Genomic DNA, 12,883 nt, shown 5'->3' on the forward strand with positions numbered 1-12,883 from the left:
GGAGTCGAGAACTACATAGTTACGTTTATCTTCCGTATTCTGCACGACAGAGCTATCATAGTAAAATGGGCCTCGCCTCTGTCCAACATAAAGTGAGCAGCGGCACACCGCAGGGAGGCGTTCTTTAACCTTTTCTCTGGATAGTCGTGATAAACATTGCGGACAAAGTCCCGGCAATTCGCACATCCGTTCGACTTGAAAGTTTTGGGTCCTCTTTTAAGCCAGCGTACGGGCACTCGATAATTCACAAAAGCTTCGACTTCCTACCGGAAGAAATATATCGGAGTGTTCCGAGGCTGGCCTCAAACGGATCCTTTTCCACGCACATCCGTTCAAGGAGTGATGGAGAAAAGCAGTCTCTGGAGTAGAGGTCCAATAAAGCTTTTCAAGCTGGAAGCTAGACGAGAGAGTTGGAGGAATCAAGAACTCTCAATAAGTCTTATGTTAAGACCTCTGGATCTCTGCAGTTCTTTTCAGGCAAAGGTGGCCGCAATAAAAGGGGCAGCCGATTGGATACGCACGAATTTTTTCGTTAATGGTACGATCGAAACTGGTCGGGGAATGCCTGATTTCTCTTTCAACCGCCTCAGAATATTTACTTCCAACTGAATCACTGAATATTGCGGGGCTGTTGAATTAGCTGGGCAGGGCACCCTCGAAGCTATCACCTCGGACAGGGAGGGTATAGAAGCTCCTTTGGCAACCTGCGTCCTGCTCCTCGACAGCTAAGCTCACATTCGGCTCATCGAGCGCTGGGCGAAAAATCGCAATGCAAGCCGGCAAGATCCTTTGGTCGGTTGTTGACCTCGGGCGGTGGTAATTTAGGAACCCACGCGGTACCACTTAATATCGTCACAGATCCCTGCTGTCGCAGCTGCTTGAAAGACGAGGTCGAATTATCTCAACACTAATGTAATTCTTAGCTGCCCGACATTCGTCAGACTACTGCTTAAACACCTCCGTGCGCATTTCATCAACAAGCTCTCCGGAGTGAACATCAGCTGCCTGCGGTCCTTGCATTTGTATAACAGCATCAAGACGCACGCCACAATTTAGAGTAGAAGCTCGGCCAAATACTTAGTAAATGTGTAAGTGACCAAATATTATTATTATTAACCTAAAAACAATTTTTATTTTCACTTTTACGAATATTGAGATGAATTTTAAATTCTTTAATAAGTGAATACATAAATTATGGAGCAGTTTTCTGCATGTTCTTCAAAACACTTTAAGAATAAACTACAAACACCCACAGCAATTTCAATAAACCATCTCGTACTGCAGTTAGTTTTCCTCGTTTCAAACTTTTGTTTCGTTTTACTAACTTTCCTTATTTCATTGTTCTTTATTCTAGCCATTTTATAAGCACTGATTGGTTTCAAAAGTGTGAAAAGGTTTGCCAGCAATTGGCTCGTTAAACATAAGTAACTGCGCTAAATTCGAAAGTGGCCGCTAAGGACTTGGAAAGTGATGCAAAAAATGAAATAAAATCAAATAATATGAAACGTGGTGACAATTCGCTTGTCCTTGAAATGTAGAGAATGCGCAAAGTGACTTTATTATTTGGTGCATTGTTATGGGAAAGGCAAGTAGTCATTATTAGGGTGTAGGCGTATTTTTTCATATTTTCCAGAAAAGTTAAATATATACCTACCCTTGTGGTCAGCTGATTAAGTTGCGTGTCATTTCGAGCAGTTATGGCTACTTTTCTTTTGTATATTTAATGGTTATCGTTTTTTTATAGAAGTATAGTACTGTGGTGCTGCCACATAAATCCACATTTCAAGCTTCGTACAAAAAATATACAAATTCAACAAACTTTAAAAAATTACACCCAAAAATTTTTAATTTGTTTTCCAGAATTTTAAAAAAAGATTTAGGTATGCAGTTTTATAGCCCATTAAATTCAAAACGCGTTGATTATTAATATTTTTTGTTTGCCGACGGTGTTGAGCATTTTCTCCCTTATAAAGTATGCTCGACAATTACTTTTATATGGAATGAAATGCCTAGCACGGTCAGCAAAAACAAAATATTAGAATTAAACGTGTCTGGAATTTACACTTTAACCTACTGAAATTGATCGCTTCTAAATTATGGAAAAAAGTTTAAAATTTTACGGTATAATTGTTAAAGTTTGTTGAGTTTTTATAATTTTTGTACGAAGTTTGAAATGTGGATTTATGTGGTGCTAGTTATATAATGTACAAGGCTTTTATAAAAAAATTATAAACATTAAACAAACAATGGGAAAACAGCCAAAACTGATCAAAATGTCACTTAACTTAATCAGCTGACTACAAGTGTATGTACATTAGGGTGCTCCAAAAATAATAAAGTCGGCATTGTAATGCTCTCACCCCCTAGAATTGTTCTATATCAAAAAAAGTATACTCCTATTTTCTTATTTTGAAAAAATATTTAGAGTTCACTTAAAGCGCTCAAAGTTTTCCATGTATTTTGATATGGGAAAATTAAAATTCCGACTTTACTTTTTCACATGCATTTTTGGACCACCTTAATGTGCATAGTAAATATTTCTTTACGAAATAAAAATTGAAATAAACGACTTGAAGTCGTTTTTTCTTTCGATACGGTTTTTTGAAATGGAAATAACCTGTTTTTCACAGTTCATTTTTTATTAATTTCCTTTATAATTCATGCAATAGAGGTTTAAACATTTAAAGCGAAAAATCATCATTTTATTTAAACGCATAATGAACTTAGTTTTTTCTGAAATGTTTGTTCAAAAAAAGATAGCGCGCATTTTGACGATGGTCTCATGATCAAAAGATATTTTTGAAGTGGATAAGTTTGGATACACTTATAAACTCTTCCCGGGTACTCTAATGGTTAAGGGCACGCCGACACTGCTACCAAACTTGCGCCGACAAATCAGCTGCCGAGTAATCAGAAATCGGAACGGTAATTATTTGAGTTGTTGTGCAATAATTGACCTTGGAAATTGTCGCATCTTGCAACCGGGAATACTTAAATATTACACATTGCTCCACATTGACCTTGCCAATGAAATAGTCATATCTCATCATTAACATTTACATTTAATTGCATATATTTTTACGATAAATTGTGAATCACAAGGACATGTCGCATTAAGAATTCTCCTAAGCTTATTTGTTTTCAATAAATTGGAAAAAAAAACTGCATTTACATTTTTACCTTGCTCAAATGGCCTCATAAAATTAAATTCCATATGTAAGTTTGTATGTACATATGTATGTATAGATAATGCGCCTGTTTGTAGCTTGGGGAAATGTAACTAAAAAGTAGCATACTTGCAGGCGTTCGAGTGTATAAGCAGGTTTTTTTTACCTTACTTTCGCGCGCGTTGCAGACTGACACTTACCAACGAACCAACCAACAACCGTGTCGATGGCGATGGCGGCAACAAATGCAACAACAACAGCAACGCAACTATTAGACATCATCATCAGCATTATCGCTTGCTATATGAAAGTACCTCCGAACTGAATCCGAGTGCAGCTACTCTAGTCGGTGCACCCAACAGCTACTGCAGCGATAACATACCCTGTGGGGAAAATCTCTAGTTTTGAACTGGTGCATTTCTAGTACATTTAGAACCACTACTAGTTCGCGATAAATCTCTTTTGCATGCAAACAACTGGCGAATTTAACACAGCGATGTCATAGGAATTGGAAAATGTCCCCCGCTGCATTACCTTTTCTATAGTTCAGAACCAGTTGTAAACGAAAAAAGTAACAAGATGTTTTCTTTTTGGGTTACCATGGTAGCAATTTTTAATTATTTGCAAAGAAATGCATTTTCAATCTGAAATCAAATTTGTTTGAATGAATGTAAATTAAATTGTGCATTTGAAATCACGTTTACATACCTTTGGCTGTAGCTGAAGGTCCCAAAATGTTAAGATTTTAACACAAATTTTAGTTTTATATTACCAAACTATGAAAAAGCATCTGCTGACTGAAAACGAAAAACCCGCCAAGCAAAAATCTATTTAAAGTAAACAAGCCCCCCGCTGCATCACTTTTTCAGTAGTTTCGAACTACTTCAAAATTCGCCAGATGAGATCTAGTTTTTTCTGCATCCCTTTTTCTATAGTTTTGAAGCAGTTCTAAATTCGTCATTTTAGATATAGATTTCTAAAATTGTTTTTTAAAAGTACCACATATCGCTGCTTTTGAACTGGTGACGATCTAGTTACTATCGAACTGGTTCGTTTTTGGCGATAAAGATCTAGTACGGAACTACAAATTTGGTTCACCAGTTCGTAGTTTCCCTACAGGGTTCATTTACACACACACACACACACACACACACACACACACACACTCGTGCCATATCCGCACAATATGCAGTGCATGGCCAACATGCAACACAGCGCCATTTACGTCAAACACTTTTGTGGCAACTTTAAGACAACAAGTACCGCACTTAACCTCATCTTTTGAAATCAGTGCTTGAAAAAAAAAAGTGGAATGGGGATAAAATTATACATCAAAAAATAGAGAATTTTCGCAATAGCCAGGCGCTAGCTATGAAAAGAAACATTTTGAAGATATTTTTGTATAGTCATAAGCACTCAAGCAGCTGGCGACGCGCTTCCTCTTTTTCACTCCACACCCCCTTCAAACGATACTGTGGTCCCGTCAGCCATCTTCATCTCAGCATTGCAAGCAATGGGGTTTCTTCGGCATTCAGCCTGCTTGAGTCCCTTTAACAATTTTCCACACTAATATTTTTGAACATTACCTTCGGCCGCTATACTTTTCCTTTTCAGCGTCATATTCTCGTATACATATGTATGTATGTATGTACGTACATTTGTGGATACACTTTTCCTTTCTATTTTTAATTTAATATAAGCTTTTTGTGTATTTTCTATTTAATTTGCAAACTTTAGTTCTCACTTAAATGACTTTGAATAGGCGCGTCTGTCGGTAAGTGAGTGTTTTGCGCGCTGTTGCGGTTTCTAGATAATTCTGCTATGTGTATAGTTATTTCATTTTTCAATGTTTTAACTAAAAAATTGTATGTATAGTAAAGCTCAGCAGCTTTGGCACCTCTACCGCCCTGTAATTCGAGCGGCAGTTTCTGTGTTTCTGTGTGAAACAAGTAGGGGGTGGCGGTGGCAACGGCATTCATAGTCGATTGGGGGCAGCAAGCAACTTGTCTCCTTGACGCGGAATATTTCAAGTGCGAGATTATCACATCGTGTAATGCAGATAATTTAATAATTGAAGGAGGAAAAAACAAGAATATCTCTCAACTTTGAAAAATGTTGTCGCCGTTGTTGCTGAAGTGAGTAAGGTTTGCTGATATGTGTGCTTTGATTTGTTGATGTTGTTGTCCATGATATAAATATGTATACAATCGCGTACCTACGTATGATGCATATAAATATGTTCGACATTTTGTTTGTGTTTCTATGCGTGTGACGATAAATGTAAACGGTAAAATATGTGAAAATGAGTGCACTTCTTGACTGGGTTGTTGATGTTAATAGTTAGTTTTCACTTAAAAATAATTTTACAAACTAATAAACTGGTGTTTATGGATATCTGGGCATCCATCCATATTAGGGGGCTCGAAAATTTAACTGCCCTCAAATCCTTTGGTAAAAGTGAAAATATATTGTATTAAGAGAGTAAAATATTAATAGTTTTTTTTTTAATTGCAAAAAATATAATTTATGCAATTATGCATGCATTACAAAAATTGCAATTAAAAGAAGCTAACTATTTTTAAATAATTTTGTTTTGATCTGGACGATTTAATCATATTATTATCATAAGTGAATAACAGTAAGTCTCGCCTTCAGTTTGGTAATTATAATATTTAATTATTAATTGTCGAATTTAATTATTATATGTCGAAAAAAAGAGATGCCCCTCTTGTCTTCTTTCGACAAAAATTTCTCGTATATCACCGTGCGATGAAAACCAAAAAGTTTTAAAACACACGAAAAAATCAATATACTCACAAAACTAGGAGCCAAATATAGTATAACTGCGTTTTTAATTTTTCTCTGTGACGTCAGGATTTTTTTTAGAGGACTTGGAAATTTCTAGGTTATGATTAAATAAAAAAATTATTTAAAAGATCTGGTGCATTGGGCATCAATTAAAAGGAAAAATTCTGTAGAATAGAAAAAAAATTTAATTTTTTGGTGCACCAGGACGAATAAGTGTCGAAAATGTCATTTTAAAATTTTATCCTTGAATATTCTTGGAAATTTCCAATATTTATTTTTGAAAAATATATATGTCAAGGACTATATATATGTGGTAGTTACATCCTCGAATTTCGTCCTTCTAACTTTATTAGTTTTAGATAAAACAAAATTTGACAAACATAAATAGAGATACGGGAATCATTACACTGTACAGCACCATTGTTTTTAAGAGATTGAGTCATAGGTGAAAAAGTAATTTCTCCGTTTATCGAAGTTAGCCTCCGAAATCGAGATATCGTTTGTCGGCTTGGGCCGAGGCCAAAAAGCCAGTTGCTTCTCTTCTGCGCGAATTTGCGCCAGTTAATTATACCGAGCGCAAACAGGTCCTTCTGCACTTCCTTCCATTGCGTTCGTGGGCGCCCTTGCTTTTGTTGTCCACCTATGGGTGCTGAGTCGAATGATATTTTCACCGGAGCGTCGTCATCCATGCGTACAACATGTCCAAGCCAGCGCAATCGCTGTATTTTTATACGCTTAACTATGTCCATGTCGTTAAAAAGCTCATATAGTTCGTCATTATATCTATTACGATACCCGTCGTCCACGAAAACAGGGTTTTTGTGCAAACGTATATCACAGGTGCTATAAGGGGTCAAAGTCGGGTCTTCGAGAAATTAGAAACCTTATATTTCAAACGATTTTGAACTGATGTTTTAAATTGGTATCGTTGTAAACGTGATTAAACCTCCTTTCTTCTGATATGCACATATATGTATACTTGGTATGTAAAAATTTCAGAAAAAACATTTAAAAGAAAAAATACTTTTTTTTTATAAAATACAAATATTTTAAACTTAAAAGCTACTAACCGATTTAAAAAAAAATGTATATCGTTTTAAACAGGGACGTGAACCGGATGAAAAATTTGTTTGGTTCGGTTCAGCGGTTCGAAAAACATCAAAATTACGCGCAAGCTTAAGTGTCAAGTGCAACAACGCCCAAGTTTAAGTGTCAAGTGTCTGTCAAATGAGATGGGTTGCCTTTACATATGATATTGTCACATGATGGGTATTACCATGTTTACCAAAAAGAAAAAAAGTGGGTACATTTATCTATTGAAAATTGGTTGAAACCAACCTTTCAATCTTTATAGAAAGTGGGTTGCTTTTCGGTTCGGACCAAACATTTGTGGAAAATTTCGGTTCGGTTAATGGTTCAGTTAATACTTATTCGTCCTGGTGCACCCAAAACTTAAATGTTTTTCTATTCTACAGAATATTTCCTTATAATTGATAACCATATTGTTATTCTGCAATGCATCGAATATTTTGAATAATTTTTTTGTTCAATCATATTCTAGAAACTTCAAAGTCCTTAAAACTATATATAATACTATATTTCGCCCCCAGTTTTGTGAATATATTGATTTTTTCGTGTGTAAAATTGACTGACGCACGGTGTATTGTACAAATAACCATGATACAAAAAAGAAGGTAGTTCCATTATCACTTTTTCTTCGCCATATTAACAACCTGACAATTAAGTAGATTGTGACATTTCGTTCCACCGTATGCAATATCTAAAATCCTCCAAATTTTATTATTAATTTTTTATTTATTTACAAACATTTTGTTCTTAGAATCGAAATTCGAACTAGTAAAAGGTACTTTGATGAGTACGGCTCGGTTATTTGTACAATAATTTTGGGTTGTTGTGTCACAAGACTTAACCCAAAGCAAAAAATTTTAACACACACGTGTGGTCAAACAATTAAACGTTAGTTTAAAATAAAAATTTCAAGTTTTCAGATACAAATTTATGAATAAATTCGGTTTGAAATATGGACCTTCTTGTAAAAATTACTGTGGTTAGCGTAGCCGGAGTTGGACTGATGATAATTAATTTTGTCTAAGCGCTGCCGAAATTTTACCCAATTTGTCAATGGGTCCGTACCTCCGTCTCCGCCCCATCCCAAATAACCGAACATTTCCCTTTTTGTATTTCAAAGAGAATGCTCAATAAGTTGGTAATTGTGTTTCTAGTTTTCATTCTAATGGCGCATTTACATGGTATGAAGCCATATGAACTGTTGATACGTTAAAATAGAGGGACTACATGTTCTAATGAGGAATTCAATGATATCGAGTGGGATGCATATAATAAATTTTTTCATATGAAAAGTTATGGGGAGATACTGTAAACATACTGTTGTGATACTGTTAAGCATATGAAATTATAGCAAGTTGAATTTTCATACATCTTCCCATAAAAAGTTTAACAGATGCAGAGATACCAAGGGGGGTTTTTCCCATTTTGATGCCTTTTTAATATAAAAACCCATCGAAAAGGAGGAAAGCGGCAACTCCGCCATTCACATACATGTCAAAAGTATGAATTTTAAAAATTAAAAACAATAAACAAACAAATTTAAAACAAAGAAATTCTTTGTACTAGAACTTTTTAAATTGAAGCCACTCACGTTTAGTGGACAATAAAAATACGAAGAACTATGATAACAAACTTACAACAAGACATTACAGAACATTTTAATGAGCTTTATATCACGTTTAAGTAAAAATAAGCCTATATTTTCCAAGCTGGCAAAGAAATGAAAATTTGTATTTTTTGTTGTTTACACACAGACTTGCCAAATATACATATAAGTCAAAATTATAGAAGGCATGTATACTTCTCCCTTTCATTTTTTCATACAGTTTATGCTTCTTTCTGGCTTTTATAAAAATGCAGGGATACCGCACTTAATCGGTACAATATGATCGTAATGTATTTTCAATTCGAAATCAAACAAAAACATCCCACGAAAATGTTTGCGATTTTAGAACCATTAGTGAATATTTGCAAACTACTGAAAATAATAGAGTGCCATATCTTACAAAGATCAGAGTATTAACGAAACAAACAAGCATTTTATGGCTTCATGTTTCCTTCAAACCGCATTGCTATTTTTTCTAACTTTTCCTTTTGTTTAGCGCTGTAACCTATTAAGTTATATCTTTTAATTTATACATGTGAACTATTTTCAATGAGCATTTTTTCATTTGCTCCAGAAGTTTGGGTACATTTTCTTATAGTACCTGTCATTCTTTTTTATATTACATATATACACTCCGAAGTTCGGGATAATATTTTGAATATACCAGAAATATATGTAAAAGTAGTTGCGCTGCTGTAGAGCATTACGCAGAGCCTGAGTTCAAGCCCAGTTTTTCTAATAGCGGTTGCCCCTCTGTTGGTAATAGTAAACCTCCGAGTGTATTCTGTCATGGAAACAACTTCTCATTAGAATACAATTGCCGTTCGGAGTCGGCGTAAAACTGTCCTTTACTTTGTGTGACAAAATCACGCACGCCGCATATCGGAGGAGAAGCTAGGCCAAACGCTAACATATTGTTCAAGCGATATACATATTCGTCGTTTAAAGTACAAAAGCGCGTATCGTGGTTCTGCAAAACCTCGGAACTGAAATTTGTGCCAAAAAAGATATTTGGTCATCGGAAGCTCCTGACATCAAGCCCTTAGCCATTTATAATAAAATATCGATATAATAAAATATCGACTTAGACATAAGGAGAGAAGATTATTAAGTTTAAAAGAGAGGACCGTTTTTAAAATTTAGGCAACCTCCCATACGAGGTTTTGCATTTCCTTGATGCGCGGTTTTGTGCTTTAAACGAAGATATGTAGAAGTATTGCATACATATTTTGATGCCTTTTCAAGTATAAAATCCACTGAGAAACGGAAGAAAACGGCATCCCTATGATTTCAACTCATGCCAAACGTTTCGTAAACAAGCAATTCTGAACAAAAAACTGTTTTTCCACAAAGATGTTTAAATGGAAGCATTACAAATATGGAAAAATAGCAATCCACAAGGCAGTAGGTCCTTTTTAAAGCACATTTAACAAAAAAATAAGCTTCTAGTTTCGAAGCTAGCACAAAATAAAATTTTTTTATTTGTTGTTTACAAAAAAAATATTGTCTAGTATACAAGTCAAAATTGTTAAATATATATCGCTTTCATTCATTTCTTCATAGAGTTGGTGCTTCTTTTATAGGAAAATTCATACGGCTTATGAACAGATTCATACCATGTAAATGCACCATAACAATAAATCACAAATTTTGTTTCACACCAACTCCAATATTGAGTAAAATATATTTTAATTTTATCCAAAGAAATAACGATATTGTCGAAATATACTAGAATTGGATAATACTCACTTCTCTGAAAGTCATGAGGCCTATGGGTCCCAAAGTAAATTCCGTTTTCACGTTACTTGAAAGACATGTACAAAGACAATATCGAAATGTGTAATTTCAGTGTCCCAATTATATGAGAAACAATCTTATCCGATATAGAAAACTGTAATAGTCCCGGCTAACTACATTGTGTAATAATCAGATGACATAATGACACTAAAAAATTTTAAAATATGTTCACTAAAATTTTATTAATGTAAAAACAAAGATTTTGGCAAGTAGTTATCGAATTTAGTGTAAAATTTAAACGTTTTTAAGATAAGATATTAATAATTTTTAAAAGGTAAATGTTAATACAACTATTTTATTTATACTCCCAAATTTAGGATTTAAAAACCCCTCTACCAAAAAACTTAAATTGGGTAACCCCGCTTCGATTTTTTTACAATTGAGCAATTGTCAAAAATCTCCTTTTTAATCAAAAAGTTGTTTATTGAAACTACCTTCTTTTTTGTGTCATGCAAATAACTTCGAAATATAAGAAAAGCAATTACGGAAAAGTATGCCATGGATTGACTTGTTTCGTTGAAGTTGAATAGATATATATCTCCAATTGTAGAGTCCCAAGAGAATAGTGCATTTACCTATGACTCTTTGACATAATGGAATTAACTAAAATATTTACATATATCTAAAAATTTATTGCACGCCCCTACTTTCGTATAACGGTAAATTTAGAAACCCTGAAAAATGTGCTTCTTCGGTGACTAATGAAACCATTCCGCTCCAGTTTTCACGAATACATAAATGGACTCAAAATGGGCGTTGCTCAACTAAATTTTGTTTGTATGTATGCGGTGGAAATGTGAAAATGCTTTTACTGTTCTAAATTTTCAAATCGCTAAAATGGAAACCCGAAAATGATGCTGTTTGAAAGAATCATGTTACTTTTTTCTTTGTATAGTCAATTACCTTATTTGACAAGTTGACCCCAGCTGATAGCTGTTTTCTAGCCAATAAAATTTGACGAAACACACTCGCTAGCGATCTCAAAGTAAAATTTTGAATCGATATCGAATGCTGCGATTCGCGCCCCGTTCAATTTGAGTTGTTTTCGCATTTTGTTTTACTTCGTATTTGAAATTAAATTTTCTAATACAGATAAATGTAATGATTCAGAAATAAATGAAATAAAGTGAACGCAAAGTTGAAAAAAAGACGAAAATGAAAACAATGAGAATTACATAAAAAAAAGGTAACTGAAGGGATTGGAAAACTTATTGAAATTTTTCGATAGGAATCGCAATAAATTTGGTAATAAAAAAATTATTTATAGAAAGTTATCAAGTTATCGAATCAGCGAAGTTTATAGTTATCGAAAATTTACCCAGTATCTAACGTATCGAATGTTTATTTTGTTGAAATTTATAGACACAAAAACTTAGTTGTCGAAATCTACGGATAGTTATCGAGCTATAAAACTTTATGGGATTATCGAAATTTGTAAAGTTAATGAAATTTATTAAGTTCATTATTTATAGAGTTAACGAAATTTATAGAGCTATCGTAATGCATCGAGTTCTTTCAATTATGCAGTTATCGATTTTTATTTGCTCACTGACATTTTTCGATTGAACGAATCGATGTTTTTGGAATTTTCAAAATATATTGAGCTATCAAAATTTCAAGGGCTATATAAGTTTATCAGGTTATCACTACTTATCGAAATTTATCCTGTTATCAGAGTGTAGCGAGTTATCGAAATATCAAAGTTAACCAAGTTATCGAAATTTATAGAGGTATCCAAAGTTTATCGAGGTACCGATTTATATCGAGATATATAGAGCTTCTCATAAAAATAGAAATGCCGTTCGGGGTCGGCGTAAAACTGTAGGTCCCTCCCCTTTGTGTGACAACATCAAGACGCCCACCACAAAGCGGAGGAGAAGCTCGGCCAAACACTAACATATGTGTAAGCGCCGTTCTATTATTATTATTACACGTTGTTGAGTTATCGAAATTTTTAGAGCCCTCGAAATGCAAAATTATCGCAATTTATCAAAACTAGTCAAGTTATCGAATTGTTTCAGTTATCGGACTTTAGTGTTTTTTAAATTCTTCGAATTATCCATGTGTATCAAATTATCGAAATTTATCGACAAACTGGAATTTATCGGATTAATTCCAAGTTCTGCCCAAGTCCTCCAAAGAGCTTCAAAGATATAGGAAATTGTAGTCACGTTTAAGTTCCAAACTAATTTTGTATCTTATAAATTAATCGACCTGCTAAATTAGAAAACCTCTCCAGGTCTCTTGAAACAATAGTTTCGACAGTAACTGGAACTCCTAGTGTAGTATTAATATTAAAGCATACATTTAGGAGGCATTTCCGTTCACTTAACAAACCTTTAGCTATGGTAAGGGGATCCTTTAATCTTATCCCACTGTGTTCAAACTTTGTATTAACAACAAATTGTTTCTGGAT

The sequence above is a fragment of the Rhagoletis pomonella genome, unplaced genomic scaffold, assembly GCF_013731165.1.
Source record: "Rhagoletis pomonella isolate Grant_MI unplaced genomic scaffold, Rhpom_1.0 Rhpom_scaffold_00001, whole genome shotgun sequence".
In the NCBI taxonomy this organism is placed as follows: Eukaryota; Metazoa; Arthropoda; class Insecta; order Diptera; family Tephritidae; genus Rhagoletis; species Rhagoletis pomonella.